Source organism: Rosa rugosa, chromosome 7, assembly GCF_958449725.1.
Source record: "Rosa rugosa chromosome 7, drRosRugo1.1, whole genome shotgun sequence".
Taxonomy (NCBI): domain Eukaryota; kingdom Viridiplantae; phylum Streptophyta; class Magnoliopsida; order Rosales; family Rosaceae; genus Rosa; species Rosa rugosa.
In genome coordinates, this window is record NC_084826.1 from 14,151,909 (window position 1) to 14,164,321 (window position 12,413).

Sequence of the window (12,413 nt, forward strand, 5' to 3'; positions counted from 1 at the left end):
CGGAGGCGTTATGACGTAGGAATTGAATGAGTTCTGCCTCTACTTCTGGATCTAGTTGGGCGCCTATACGGACAGTCCGCTCAGGGTGCTCGTCCGAGATACAGACAACCTTCAAGGATGTGTCCGGGTTGACCGGCTCCTTCCTTACATACTTCTTCTCCTCATCCCTAGGGTCCTCGAAGATATTTGGTGGCGGTGCCTGGTTTCCTACCGTTAGGACATCATGGCGGCGCGTTGACCGTGCCATAGTCGTTGAATAACACTCGCGTGCCAACTGCTGGCTTCCCCTCGCACTGCCAGTGCCGTTAGGTGTGGGGAACTTCAGGAGAAGCATGTACCCGGCGATAATGCACTTAAGCTTGTTGAGCGCCGGTCGTCCGAGGATGGCATTATATGAGCTGAGACAATCAACGATTATAAATTCTGTATGTACCTCCGCCACACACGGACTAGTGCCAATAGTCAACCGCATGTAGTCAGAACCAAGCGGCTGTGTGACGTCACCAGAGAAGCTGAGCAGTGGCTCATGATCCTGGAGCAACTTGTTATTCCGCTTGAGATGGCTGTAGCAACCGCTGAATATGACGTTGACAGCGGACCCGCTATCTACCAATATTCTCCCCACTGAGAACCTACCAAGAATGGCGTCGACCAAGAAGGGGTCATCATGGGGTAGGTGCACCCCGCGCTCTTCCTCCTCAGAGAATGTGATAGGTTCCCAACCAATCTTTGGGACCTTGGCGGATCTCTCGTAATGGATATTGCAAACTTCCTTTGGGTGATTAACGCGTGCGTAACGCTTCCTGGCTCTGTGAGACAAGCCCGTGATTGGAGCACCGCCGTCGATTGTGTTGATGCGGCCCAACGTCTCTACGTTGGCGATCACTGGTGGCGGTTGGCGTACCTTGAACTGTTCCATCTTGCCTTCACGGTACAAGGTCTCAATTGCCGTCTTGAGTGCGTTGCAGCTGTTGGTATTGTGGCCGCTGTCCTCGTGGTATTTGCACCATCTGCCGGTGTTTTTGGGTTTGCCTGTCTTTGGGTATTTTGCTGGAGGAGGTGGCGGGATCTGATCCTTGCACTGATTGTATATTTCCTCGTACGAGGTTGTGAGGACCGTGAACACTGCATACCGTTGAGAAGACTCCGTTTGCCTGTTGCGGTTATCTTCCTGGGTTGGGCGGTTTCCCTTGTGGTATTGATCCTTCTGCCGCTTGTTCTGGTAGTGACCCTGTGGCCATTCCCTCTTCTTGTCAGTTGGTGATGCGGCGGGTGCCTTATTAACGGTTTCATGACTGGAGGTAGGCTGTGTGGCCTTTGCTGGCGTTACCGGTGGCGGTGGGACTTCTCCATATGTAATGAATTCCGCCTGGGCGTGAATGACCGCCTCACTCATGATATGGTCATATGCCGCATTTGGATGATTGTAGTTGAGGTGATAGAGGAACGGCCCTTTGAGGAGTCCTTGCTTGAAGGCCGCCGATGCCATCGATTTGTCCAGATCGCGGCACTGAGATGCCGCCGCTCGCCACCTTGTGACGAATGCCTTGAGTGACTCATTCTCTCCCTGTTTGACGCTGAACAGCTGACTCGTGTTATGATGTCCGGCGGACAGTAAGATGAACCGGGAGAGGAAGGTATGTGACAGTGCGTTGAATGAGTCGATGGATCCTGGCGGACATTCGAAGAACCAATTCATTGCCTCCCCGTCCAGTGTTTCGCTGAACAAGTGGCACAGAGTGGGGTCGTCAAATCCCTTGTTGTTGGTGACCTTCTTGAAGGTGTCCATATGGACGAAGGGGTCGGTTGTACCGCTGTAATGCGACATTTTCGGAGTTTTTGCGTACGCAGGCCTGATAGCCTGTAGGATTGCAGCGGTGAAGGGCCCTGGTCTGGACGTGAAAAGTGGACTTTGAGTTGATGGCGCGGCGCCCGACTCCGCCCGGACCAGCCTTTGTTCCAACTGCTGCATCCTCTCCAGAATTTGGGCTGTTGCGTCGCCAGCGGGTCCGGCACATGTACTCCGCTGGGTCTGCCTATGCCTTGGCGCAGGCGGACCACCCTCAGTTCTTGCCCTAATTTCCGAGCGGTTGGTGCGTGGTACCGACTCTGCTTCCTGCTCCAACATGAGTTGGGGAATGGGCGGTGGTCCCATCCCCAGTAGTTCAGGGGGGTCCAGCGGGACCTGCATCTGTACAACTGGTTCCGGTCCCAATGCACCAGCGTTGGGATGACTACGCCTTGTACTATGCGAATGCTCGCTTTGTACCGGGTTGGCGGTTCTTTCTAACGTCCTTTTCAGGTCATCAAAACGTGACATCAGCGCAGCCACCTGCTTTTGGGCCTCGGTCTTCTCTCTGCGCTCCTCTTCACGTTCTCTGTTTGCCTTATGAAGGTCTGCCAGTGCCAACTCGTACATGGCGGCGAGGTCCTGGCCTGGTGGGCGGCTGCTGCCTGGATCCGTCTCACCGCAATGGTTAGTTGGGGTGTTGAATAGTGCGCGGTTAACACCTACCGCTGGATTGGATAGTTGGGGGATGGCGGACTGGTCTGCCTGCTCATGGGCGTTTCCCCCGCTACCGCTAGTCATGGTAGTTGTGATGGGATGACCTCTTGTTCAAGGATTCCCACAGACGGCGCCAATGTTAATGCTCAAAGTCTGGCGGTAGCCAAGCCTTCGTTTAACGCGGGTCCGGCGGGCGGACCGCTACTCTGTATACTTGGTGATTCCTGCTAGCTGCCAAATGAAAGGCAGGGCGTCAGAGGGAGACCGCGCTGGGCGGTCTTCACTTCTCCGATGCCTAAGTCAGTTGATATATATAGGCAGCATAGTAATAAATGAGAGTTAATGCGTAATTTAATGAAGGGAGAAGAGAGGACCTTTTATAGGTGAGGAGAGGTCTGATCTTCTCCTTGTTTTCGATGTGGGACTGATGTGCTTCAGTTCCCAGTTTCAGTAGCTTCTGATGCCGTCTTGGCAGAGTGCGTGGCGGCGCGTCAGCGGTGATCCTGGGGAACCCTTGTGCTCCGGCCGTGGCCCGCCTGGCTGCCTATCTGTGGGTTACTCATTTGATGATAGTTGGTACCTCTGGCGGTACGATGAGTGTGTCTGATTATAGCTAATTATGCTTTGCAACGTACATGTAGGTACAGTCCTTAAACCTATTTTCTGTAGTAGTGAAGACTCCAACCATATATCTCAAGAACACAAAAAGTGGGGAACCCGTGCACATATTTGATAAAGGAACAACTAGTCAGTTGGGTAGCTCACATAACAGGAGGAGAGTCCAATATCAATCCAACCATGAATATCTTTGAGACAATTGATTGGATCTCGACATTAGATACTCTAAAATATAATTCCACAATAAAAGGATCTTATTGGGAAAAATGACACCCCAAGACGTCTTAGCAACCCATCCCTTGCTCATGATCCACGAACTGAACACATACGCCAAGTGGAATGATTCTTCCCGCTGGAACTGGAATAAGGCGGTGAACAAGACTATGTAGGGGCTAGGGTTTCCATACCATCTGCTTGTTCATTGTTTTCTTACTTTCTATATGAATTCACTTTAATAAGAAACGAGTTATCTATATATAAATAGAGATAAATTCACAATTTGAGTAAGAATAAGCTAATGTGCTGCACAAAGTTAGGAATGCTATTGCATTGCAGTTACAACACTAGCGCTTTCCCGCTTAATATGATCCCATAGGAGAACCAGGATATATATATATATATATATATATATATATATACATACATACAAGCCTTCTCCACTGCGGACGTCCGCAGTTTTTCATTGGTGCGGATTTCCAGTTTTGACCCACTTTCCGATCATATTTTCACATCTCAACCATTTAGTTTTTAGGTCCTAATGTATAGATCACCTCTGCAAAATTTCAGCCAAATTGGTGATCGTTAAGGCATCAAAAACTGCAATTTACAACAATGTACACGAACGGTTCCGGTTCGACAGATTCGGTCCGTTCGTGTAAATTGCAGTTTTGGATGCCTTTATCACCAATTTGGCTGAAAATTTGTAGAGATGATCAATACATTAGGACCTAAAAACTGAACGGCTAAGATGTGAAAATGTGATCGGAAAGTGGGCAAAAATGGAAATCCGCACATTTTTTCTTAGGTGCGGATATCCGCACCTGAGAATGATTATATATATATATATATATATATATATATATATATATATATATATATATATACATATATACAGTCCGGCTACGGTGCGGACGGTACAGATTTCCCGTTTTCCCTCACTTTCCGATCACATTTTCACATCTTAACCGTTCAGTTTTTAGGTCCTAATGTATAGATCACCTCTGCAAAATTTCAGCCAATTTGGTGATCGTTAAGGCATCCAATACTGCAATTTACCATTAAAAATACGAACGGTTCCAGTTCGACAGATTCGGTCCGTTCGTGTAAATTGCAGTTTTAGATGTCTTAACGATCACCAAATTGGCTGAAATTTTGCAGAGGTGATCTATACATTAGGACCTAAAACCTGAACGATTAAGATGTAAAAATGTGGCCGGAAAGTGGTCGAAAACAGGAAATCCGTACCGAAAGTTCGGTACGGACGTCCGCACCTGAGAAAAATCCTATATATATATATATATATATATATTTTTTTTTTTTAATCAAAGGAACATATATTGATAGGAGGGAGATTATCCCATATTCTTACAATCAAACTTAATCAGGTCCAGAACGAAGTTTGGAGGGTGATTAAGCCAAGTGGAGCTAGTGCTAGCCTCATAGGCAAAATTAGCTAAACAATGTGCTACTCTATTACAACCTCTAGGTCTGTGCTGCAATGAAACATTAGGCAAAGAAAGCAACTCAGTTCGAATGTTGTCGATAAGTTCTTCAGTCGCAATATGAGTGAAGCTCGTTTCGGCTATTTCTTGAATAGCTTCTAAGCAGTCTATCTCAATGACAACATTGCTGATTTGCAACTATTTCAGATGGTGTAGCCCTGCAGCAATAGCACATAATTCCACCTGTTTGGCCAAGGCAACTAAGTGTACAGGGCCTGCAAATGCAGCTCGAAAGTTTCCTGCATCATCTCTCAATATTCCCCCAGTTCCACCATGAGTTATCTGATACAAAAAACTACCATCCACATTTAATTTCCAACGCCCTGGAGTTGTTGGTTTCCAATGTTGCTTCTGTTTCGGTACAGACAGTTTCTCAGTCTTTGTAGCTCGACCAAATTCTTCCAGCCATGCCAACGAAGCTAGGGACAAGTCTTTTGCAGATTGACATTTGCCTTCCCAAAGCATCTTATTTATGTTCTGCCATAATGCCCACAGTACCATCAGAAGCTTATCAAACAAATCTTGTACGTTTTAGGTGCAAAGCATGGTCTAGCAGCCACTCTTTAAGGTCAATGTTAGGGAGCAGACTACTCTTTAAGCGAAAAGGTGTTGCAGTTAGTGTCTCTACCGCAGTCGGGCATTTGCATAGAACATGAGCAATATCTTCAAAAGGATGAGGGCATAGGAGGCAATGCATATCACCCTTATAACCTTTTGTGGACAACTTGGTTCTTGTAGGTAGTAAGTCCGAGCAAGCTCTCCAAATGCATATTCGAACCTTTCTTGGGAAGTTAAGTTTCCAAATTAATGCGTTTCCACAAAGCCTGATATATATTGCCATGCATGGGACGGGGAAGCAAGACTATTTGCCAACACTTTTGTTCTGGCAATCCAATAGGCTATCTTGACTAAGAAAAAGCTTTTTTTTTTTTTTTTTTTTTTTTTTTTTTTTCAGGACTCCAACAGAGTTTGTCAGCTATAGTTCAGTGACTCAGAGGAATGCATAGTATTTTTTTAGCAATGTCACGTGGAAAAATAGCATAGATTGCAGCCGGTAGCCACTGCCGTTGTACTATGATCAATGAGGTTAGAAACCCATTCAAAAACACAGTCAGGTGGCTTATGAATTAAATATTGTTGGCAGCTTGGAATCCACCTATCATTCCAAATGTTAACTTGTGTCCCATCACCAATGCACCATTGGACACCCGCTTTTAGTACCGGCCTTCCTTGAAGAATGCTCCTCCAAGAAAAGGATGGTGAATCGCCTAACTCTGCATCCCAAAATGAATTATTAGGATAGTACCTGGCTTTGTAAAGGCTTGCAATCAGAGAGTTTGGAGTAGAAATCAGCCTCCACCCTTGTTTGGCTAGCATGACAAGGTTGTAGGCATACACATTTTTAAAACCCATTCCACCTTCATCTTTTATCAGACATAACTTCTCCCAACTACTCCAATGAATTTTCTTTTTGTCATCAGTGTCTCTCTAGAAGAATGAAGCACATAATTGGTGAATGTCATCACAGAGGCTTTTTGGTAGCAGATAGCAGTTCATGGTATACAGTGGCATGGTTTGGGCCACTGTTTTGATGAGAATCTCCTTCCCTGCTGCTCTTAGGATTTTTGCCTTCCAATTCGCTAGTTTCTTTGTGAGCTTCTCCTTTATGTAGGCAAAAATAGTAGACTTGGATCTTCCTCCTTTCATAGGTAATCCCAAATACTTATCATGCTCCTGTTAACATTGAATATTTGCCAATTCTTGTTGTTTACCTTCATTGACATTGTTGCTGAAAACCACACTGCTTTTCTGAAAATTCACCTTCTATCCTGAGGCTCTTTCATAAATGTCAAGGATTCTCTTGTAATGCACACATTCCTCATTGGTGGCTGAGCCAAAGAGTGTACTATCATTTGCCAAAAAAAGATGGTGTAGGATAGGGGCTTGAGGGCACATTTTAAGCCCTTGAATGACTTGGTTCTATATTGCTTGTGAGATGAGTGCTGATAAACCTTCACTGCACAAAATAAACAGATAGGGTGATAGTGCTGATATATATCTTATTGGGATAACAAAGGTGGATAATGTGACACGTGATAAATAAATAAATAGATAATAAAGTGTCACAACAACAACACTTAAGAAAACCCATTCTAATAAACTTTAATTTCTTTTTGATAGAAAATATAAATTAAATCTATTAAAAAAAATGAAAATATAAATTAAACTCCCAATTAACACAATTAAAAAAATGAAAATTTCTTTTTAATTCCTCTCATATTTTTTTTTTTCATTTTCTTTTCTTCGTCTGTCTTTTATTTTCTGTCATCTGCAGCTCCTCACTCTATCCAGAGACACACCATGAGAAATCCAAATTGCCAGAATTTTGATTTCAATATTTCGCTATGGCAGTTTGGAGAAAACCAAGGATTAAATCCACCAAAAACATCTAATTATCCATCCCTGATTATGAATTAGAATGTAGAAGTGTCCAGAATGCAGTGCATAATAACCTGTTTCTTCATTTCCACGTAATTAGAGTCCCCGGACCCAAAAGCCAATTCCAACTCTCCCCTCTCGAAAACCCCTAGCGAGACTCAGAGCCGCCGCCTCCTCCGGTTGAAGCATGCCGCAGGTGGCGGCGGTGCTGAGGATTCTAGCGTGTGCTTATCTCCTCATGTTCACTTTCTTCTGGACTCCTCGCATTCCCCAACTTATGGGCGGGACACCTCTGCAGAGGGAACTCGCCCGGATTTGGGGCGTCACCAATTTGATACTCATGTTTGACATTCTCCGGAATATCCTCATCTTTGCCTATTACATAGTCAACGTGCTACTGATTTACATAATCAACATGCCACTGATGATCCGCAACTCAAGGTTGGTTATGTTACTTATTTCATGATTTGCTTATGTAAACTTGCCATCTTTCTCTTTGGTGTGAAATTTTGGTTGAATTGGCTGTATGGTAGTATTGGGGATTTAGCTGTGTCATGCATATTGAATTTTAGCCATATATATGAGAATGCAAATAGGACCATCTCAGTCACTGATGTTGGGTGTTTTATTTTGCACGAAAATTGGGTTTGGAAGTGTGTGGTGTTCGTTTCGATGACTATATCCGGAAAGTGGCATTGTCACAGGGTATGCATGATGGTGCCTGTTGGTTCTATCCTCAATACGAGTTTTCGTTAGCATTTGTTTTTGGGTTTGATGCTTCTTGTGTCTGTTAGCACTGGTTTCTGATGTGTTAAGGGAGAGCAGAGGATTTTGTGGGAAGTAGGTGGTCAGGTTGTGGTTTTTTCCTCTTACTGTTCATCAGTATGATAGAATGGAGGCGTATCCATTTCCTGAAGAGAAAGATCTTCATGTGAATGTCAGGATGTATGCATGGTTTGATTAATAGTATTGAGGCGTAGGATGTTTGATTAAACTTTTGGTTTTGTGGAGAGCAAGCAAGCAAGGATTGACGGAAAAGATTCTTGAGTTAAGGTATGCTATATCAGAAGAGGGGGTTTAGACTGAAAAGGATGTGAAGGTTATTGCTGCTAGGCTCCAGGACTAGATTGCTGTTGGATGCAACCAACTGAAATTAATGTCATTGGATTTAGAAAGGGTTTAGAGAGCGTTGTGGTCCAGTATACTAGTTGGATTTGTTTGGAAACAGCTAAGGAAGGGTCTCCTTTGGTGTGGAATTCCAAGAATATGATTGGAAATGATAAACATGTGTGAAGAGTCGGTCTCAGGCACAAAGTAGGGACCTGAGTAATGGTTTGACACTTTGGCTAGGATAGGGAGGGATCTTGTAAATTGAATAAGTGAGAGTGATGTATTTGTGGTAATGACAGAGTGATAGGTGATGGTACCACAAATTGGGGTATGGTAAGAGAAAGTTTTATTGATTTTAAAGCAAACTGGCATAATTGATTCTGCAAGATACTTCTATTCCCTAAATTATTCTCTTTACTGGTAATGGAAAATCTGCTATCTTTCCATCATTAGTTTTGACCAAAGTGACCTATTGCACAAATCTGCTGTATTGTTTTGGATTGCTGTTATTTGTGAGCTTCTTACCACAGTAAGGTATCTAACCAAGTGATTTCTTTCTCATTTATTTACACCCTACTTTTCTTTTCTTTCAACATCTGAATTGTCTTTTCTCTAGCTGATCGAGATGCTCTTATGTCATACTTGTAGGAGGATAATCTGTTTCTTGTGTCTTTGGGGAGCTATATCCCTTGCTCTTTATATTTCAAACTGAGGTACGTTCGCTATTTAATGAGAGATATTTGCTAGATTTACTATTGAACTCTTATCTGTATCTATCATATTCAAGTGTGTTTTTGTTTTCCTTGTTGCATGTTGTCATCTTTAATTCTCAGGCAGCAAAGCATCAGGAAAGGGAGCGTCAGAAAAAGCTTCATCGGGGAAGGCTTTAATTTTGGATATGGATTAGCAGTTTGAATTTTGCTAACTTGTTGGTAAGAATTTGTGAAGTTAACACAGTAGAACAGAACCGGAAGTTAATCCTCTAGAAACTACAGAAAAAGGAGTTGCAATTGTCTGCCTTTATAAATGTGTGGAATGATGTTGAGAAGAACAGAAAAAACTCAAATTTATTTTCCATGTTTTAACCAGTTTATATAGTACGATAAATTTGGAGTACATGTTGTTGTTTTAATTCCCATAGTTTTATGCATTTTCCTTTCAAACTGTTTGTTTGCTCTTTCTTCATTTTATACTTTGTTTGCAAGAAATGCTGGGTCTGAAAAGAAGGGGAAAATGCAATATTAGCATTTCACACTTGGGGCAGGAAGGTTTGCAATTGTAAGCTATTCACTGCCTATGAGGCCATGGCATGTAATTGTTGATTCATGTATTGAGGTGGAGCCAATCTTCCATGCTTTATCAGTTCATGATTCTCAATCTGTATGGTTCATACACTTTGCTGGACATATAAGTTTAGAAAGGAAATTTCATTCAATTAGTCTTATTTTAGATGGGAGGCAAATCGCCACATCTGCTATAAAATATGTATGTTTGGTTTGGGTTTCAATGGTTAGTTACCCAATATGAAGTTGAGCTTCATCCTTCTTTTTGGTTTGAGTATCACCACAGAATTGATACTGATATAATAGGAATTTGCTAATCTAGAAGAGTTTATTTTACAATTGCTGATTTAAATGAATTTTTGTGCATAAATATTGTAAGTTTGTTCGCATTATTGAGGACTTGTGAAAAGAAAACTCAATTATTTTCTCCTTGTGCTTTTAGGAAACTCAATCATATTAGAATTAAAATGTAAGGCGCGTTGTGGAGATTTGATTACCTCTTAAGATTCATATCTTATATAGTTATATATATATATATCAGTTTACCTCAGAATTCCTCTATTTTCAAAGTTTTAAGACAGTGTAACAAACCAATAACGAGGGTTCACAAAGCGCACCTTGCATTAGATCAAGGTCAAGCTTCAAATGAGCCAACCTCTATAATCAATACTTGGAAGGTTTAGGCTTTCGAATAGAATCATATAAAAAGATTTTACCTATTTGAATAAATTGAGTTTAAATTTTTGCTATAATTAGTAAAACTCATCTAAAGGTTGATAATGTGCCACGTCATTTAATGAGGATAATAAAACAAACAATGGTAAATAAAGTGCCACACCATTGTATCATTTTCTTAAGAAATCTCATTTCAATTAGCATTTTTTTTGAGAAATTTTTTTTGTTTTTTTGTTTTTGGACAAATAGTTTTGAGAATTATTTAGATTTCAGTCCATTTCTTCTTCTTCTTCCTCCTCCTCTTTATTTATTTATTTTTTTCTCATCTGCAACTTCTCACTTTGTTCAATAATCAATACCCTACCATGAGAAATTGCCTCCAAAAGGGATCCTCCACCATCTATTTGTAGACACAATTGGACGTTGATTTTGATTTTTCTATGGCAGACTGGAGAATACCAAGGTTGAGATTAAACCCACCATATATTAAAAATTCAATATTAATTTCATGGTTGATTTTTGTTGCTCCTCGTAATTAAGGTTGAGATTATCAATATCCGTTGGACATGACTCTTAATCCACAATAGAGGTGGCAAACGGGCCGGCCCGGCCCATTTTAAGCGGGCCTAGTCGTGCTTCGTGCCGTGCTTGGGCCGGCCCATTTATTATCGTGTAGGGCTCGTGCCGGCCCATTTACTTAAACATTAAGCTCGGCCCGGCCCATGGCCCGAGCCCATATCGTGCCGGGCCGTGCTCATGCCTACCCACTATAAAGCACGATTTAAAAATCTTAATTTGAACAAATAAAAATTAATTTTATTTAACTATTTAGAAAATTAAAATAAATTAAGTTCTACAACGTTTTTCTTAATCTTAGTTTTTTAAGATTAGATTTCAAATAATTTTTTATATTCCACTATAAGAAAGAAAGAAGCGACGTCGTTTCTGGGTCCGGGTGGTTTTTGGTAGGAATTGGATTATGTGCAGCGTGCGGGTCCCGATTGTTGGCGGGAAAGCCGGAGGGATTTTACGAGTAAGGCTGGGTTAGTTTTGTTAAGAAAATTTAATTATTCAAAATTCTCTCTAGAGAAAAACCCTAGGTAAGAGAAAACGCAAACAGGGAATCGTGCCTGTCCGGCGGCGCGCCCTCACGGCGTCGTCGTCGGACGGGACAGAATGGACCTCGTGTCCGGGAATAAGATGTCCGGTCGGAGAAGATGTTGCTGGGGGCTGACGGCGCTTTCCAAATCGCTTGGAGATTCTGATGGCGAAGGGCTGCAGTGGTTGGAGGGCAGGCAGGCGGGGTCGTCCTATCCTAGAATGGCGCGCGGACGGCGTGGTGGTTGGCGAGATCGGAGGTCTGCTGGTGGTGACCGAATGGCGTCGCTGGCTTCCTCTGGTTTCCGACCCGATCAGGTTGCTTTGATCGAGTTTGGCCAGATTTGCTTGGAGATGGGGAGGGGTGGCCTAGCTTGCTGGAGTAGTGGGGAGGATGGAGGTCTGGAGGGTCTGATAGCTCTTGCACGTCGTCAAGTTGGCGGTGATGGAGCTGCCGGTGGTGCGACGGCGTGGGAGGAGCAGGCGAGATGGATGCGTCGTGCTCTCTGCACTTCTCTTCATAGACTTGGGCTTGCCGGTACATGGGCCTGGGCTTTGGCTCTAGGCCCAGTTTATTATTTAGATTATTTCTCTGTTTTGTTCTATTATTTTGTACTCTTTGTTAAACGTGGCTTTATGCCAGAAATAAGTCCCTATCGAATATTGGTGGGGTGACGTGGGCTTTGTCCCGGATTGCACACTCAGTGTGCCTTGTCTGGCCTAGTGAGGCGACGAGCTATTTGCTTGATCAAATGGACGCAACCTCCTAGTGGCAGGATGAAATTGAGTGTCGCCGGATTTATTTCCGTGTGGCAACATAGTGGGAAAGCTGTGTTATTTGCAATGATGCTTCTTCGTTATAGAGTTATCTTTCCGGTATGTCACCGCTATCTCAAAGCAAATAGAGTAGTCATTCGTGCACTCTTTGCTAATTGGTGCTTGTCAGAGTACATAGATTTTGTA

At 42.9% G+C, this 12,413-nt stretch overlaps 1 long non-coding RNA gene across 2 annotated transcripts; it reads left to right on the forward strand.

Moving 5' to 3' along the window:
• Positions 1 to 7,158: 7,158 nt before the first annotated feature.
• LOC133721773 (uncharacterized) lies at positions 7,159 to 10,122 on the forward strand. Of its 2 annotated transcripts, XR_009852330.1 has the most exons (4): positions 7,159 to 7,725; positions 7,939 to 8,928; positions 9,043 to 9,107; positions 9,228 to 10,122. It is a non-coding gene; the product is annotated as an uncharacterized LOC133721773 (long non-coding RNA). The 2 variants fall into 2 exon arrangements; XR_009852329.1 differs by lacking the exon at positions 7,939 to 8,928.
• Positions 10,123 to 12,413: the final 2,291 nt, after the last annotated feature.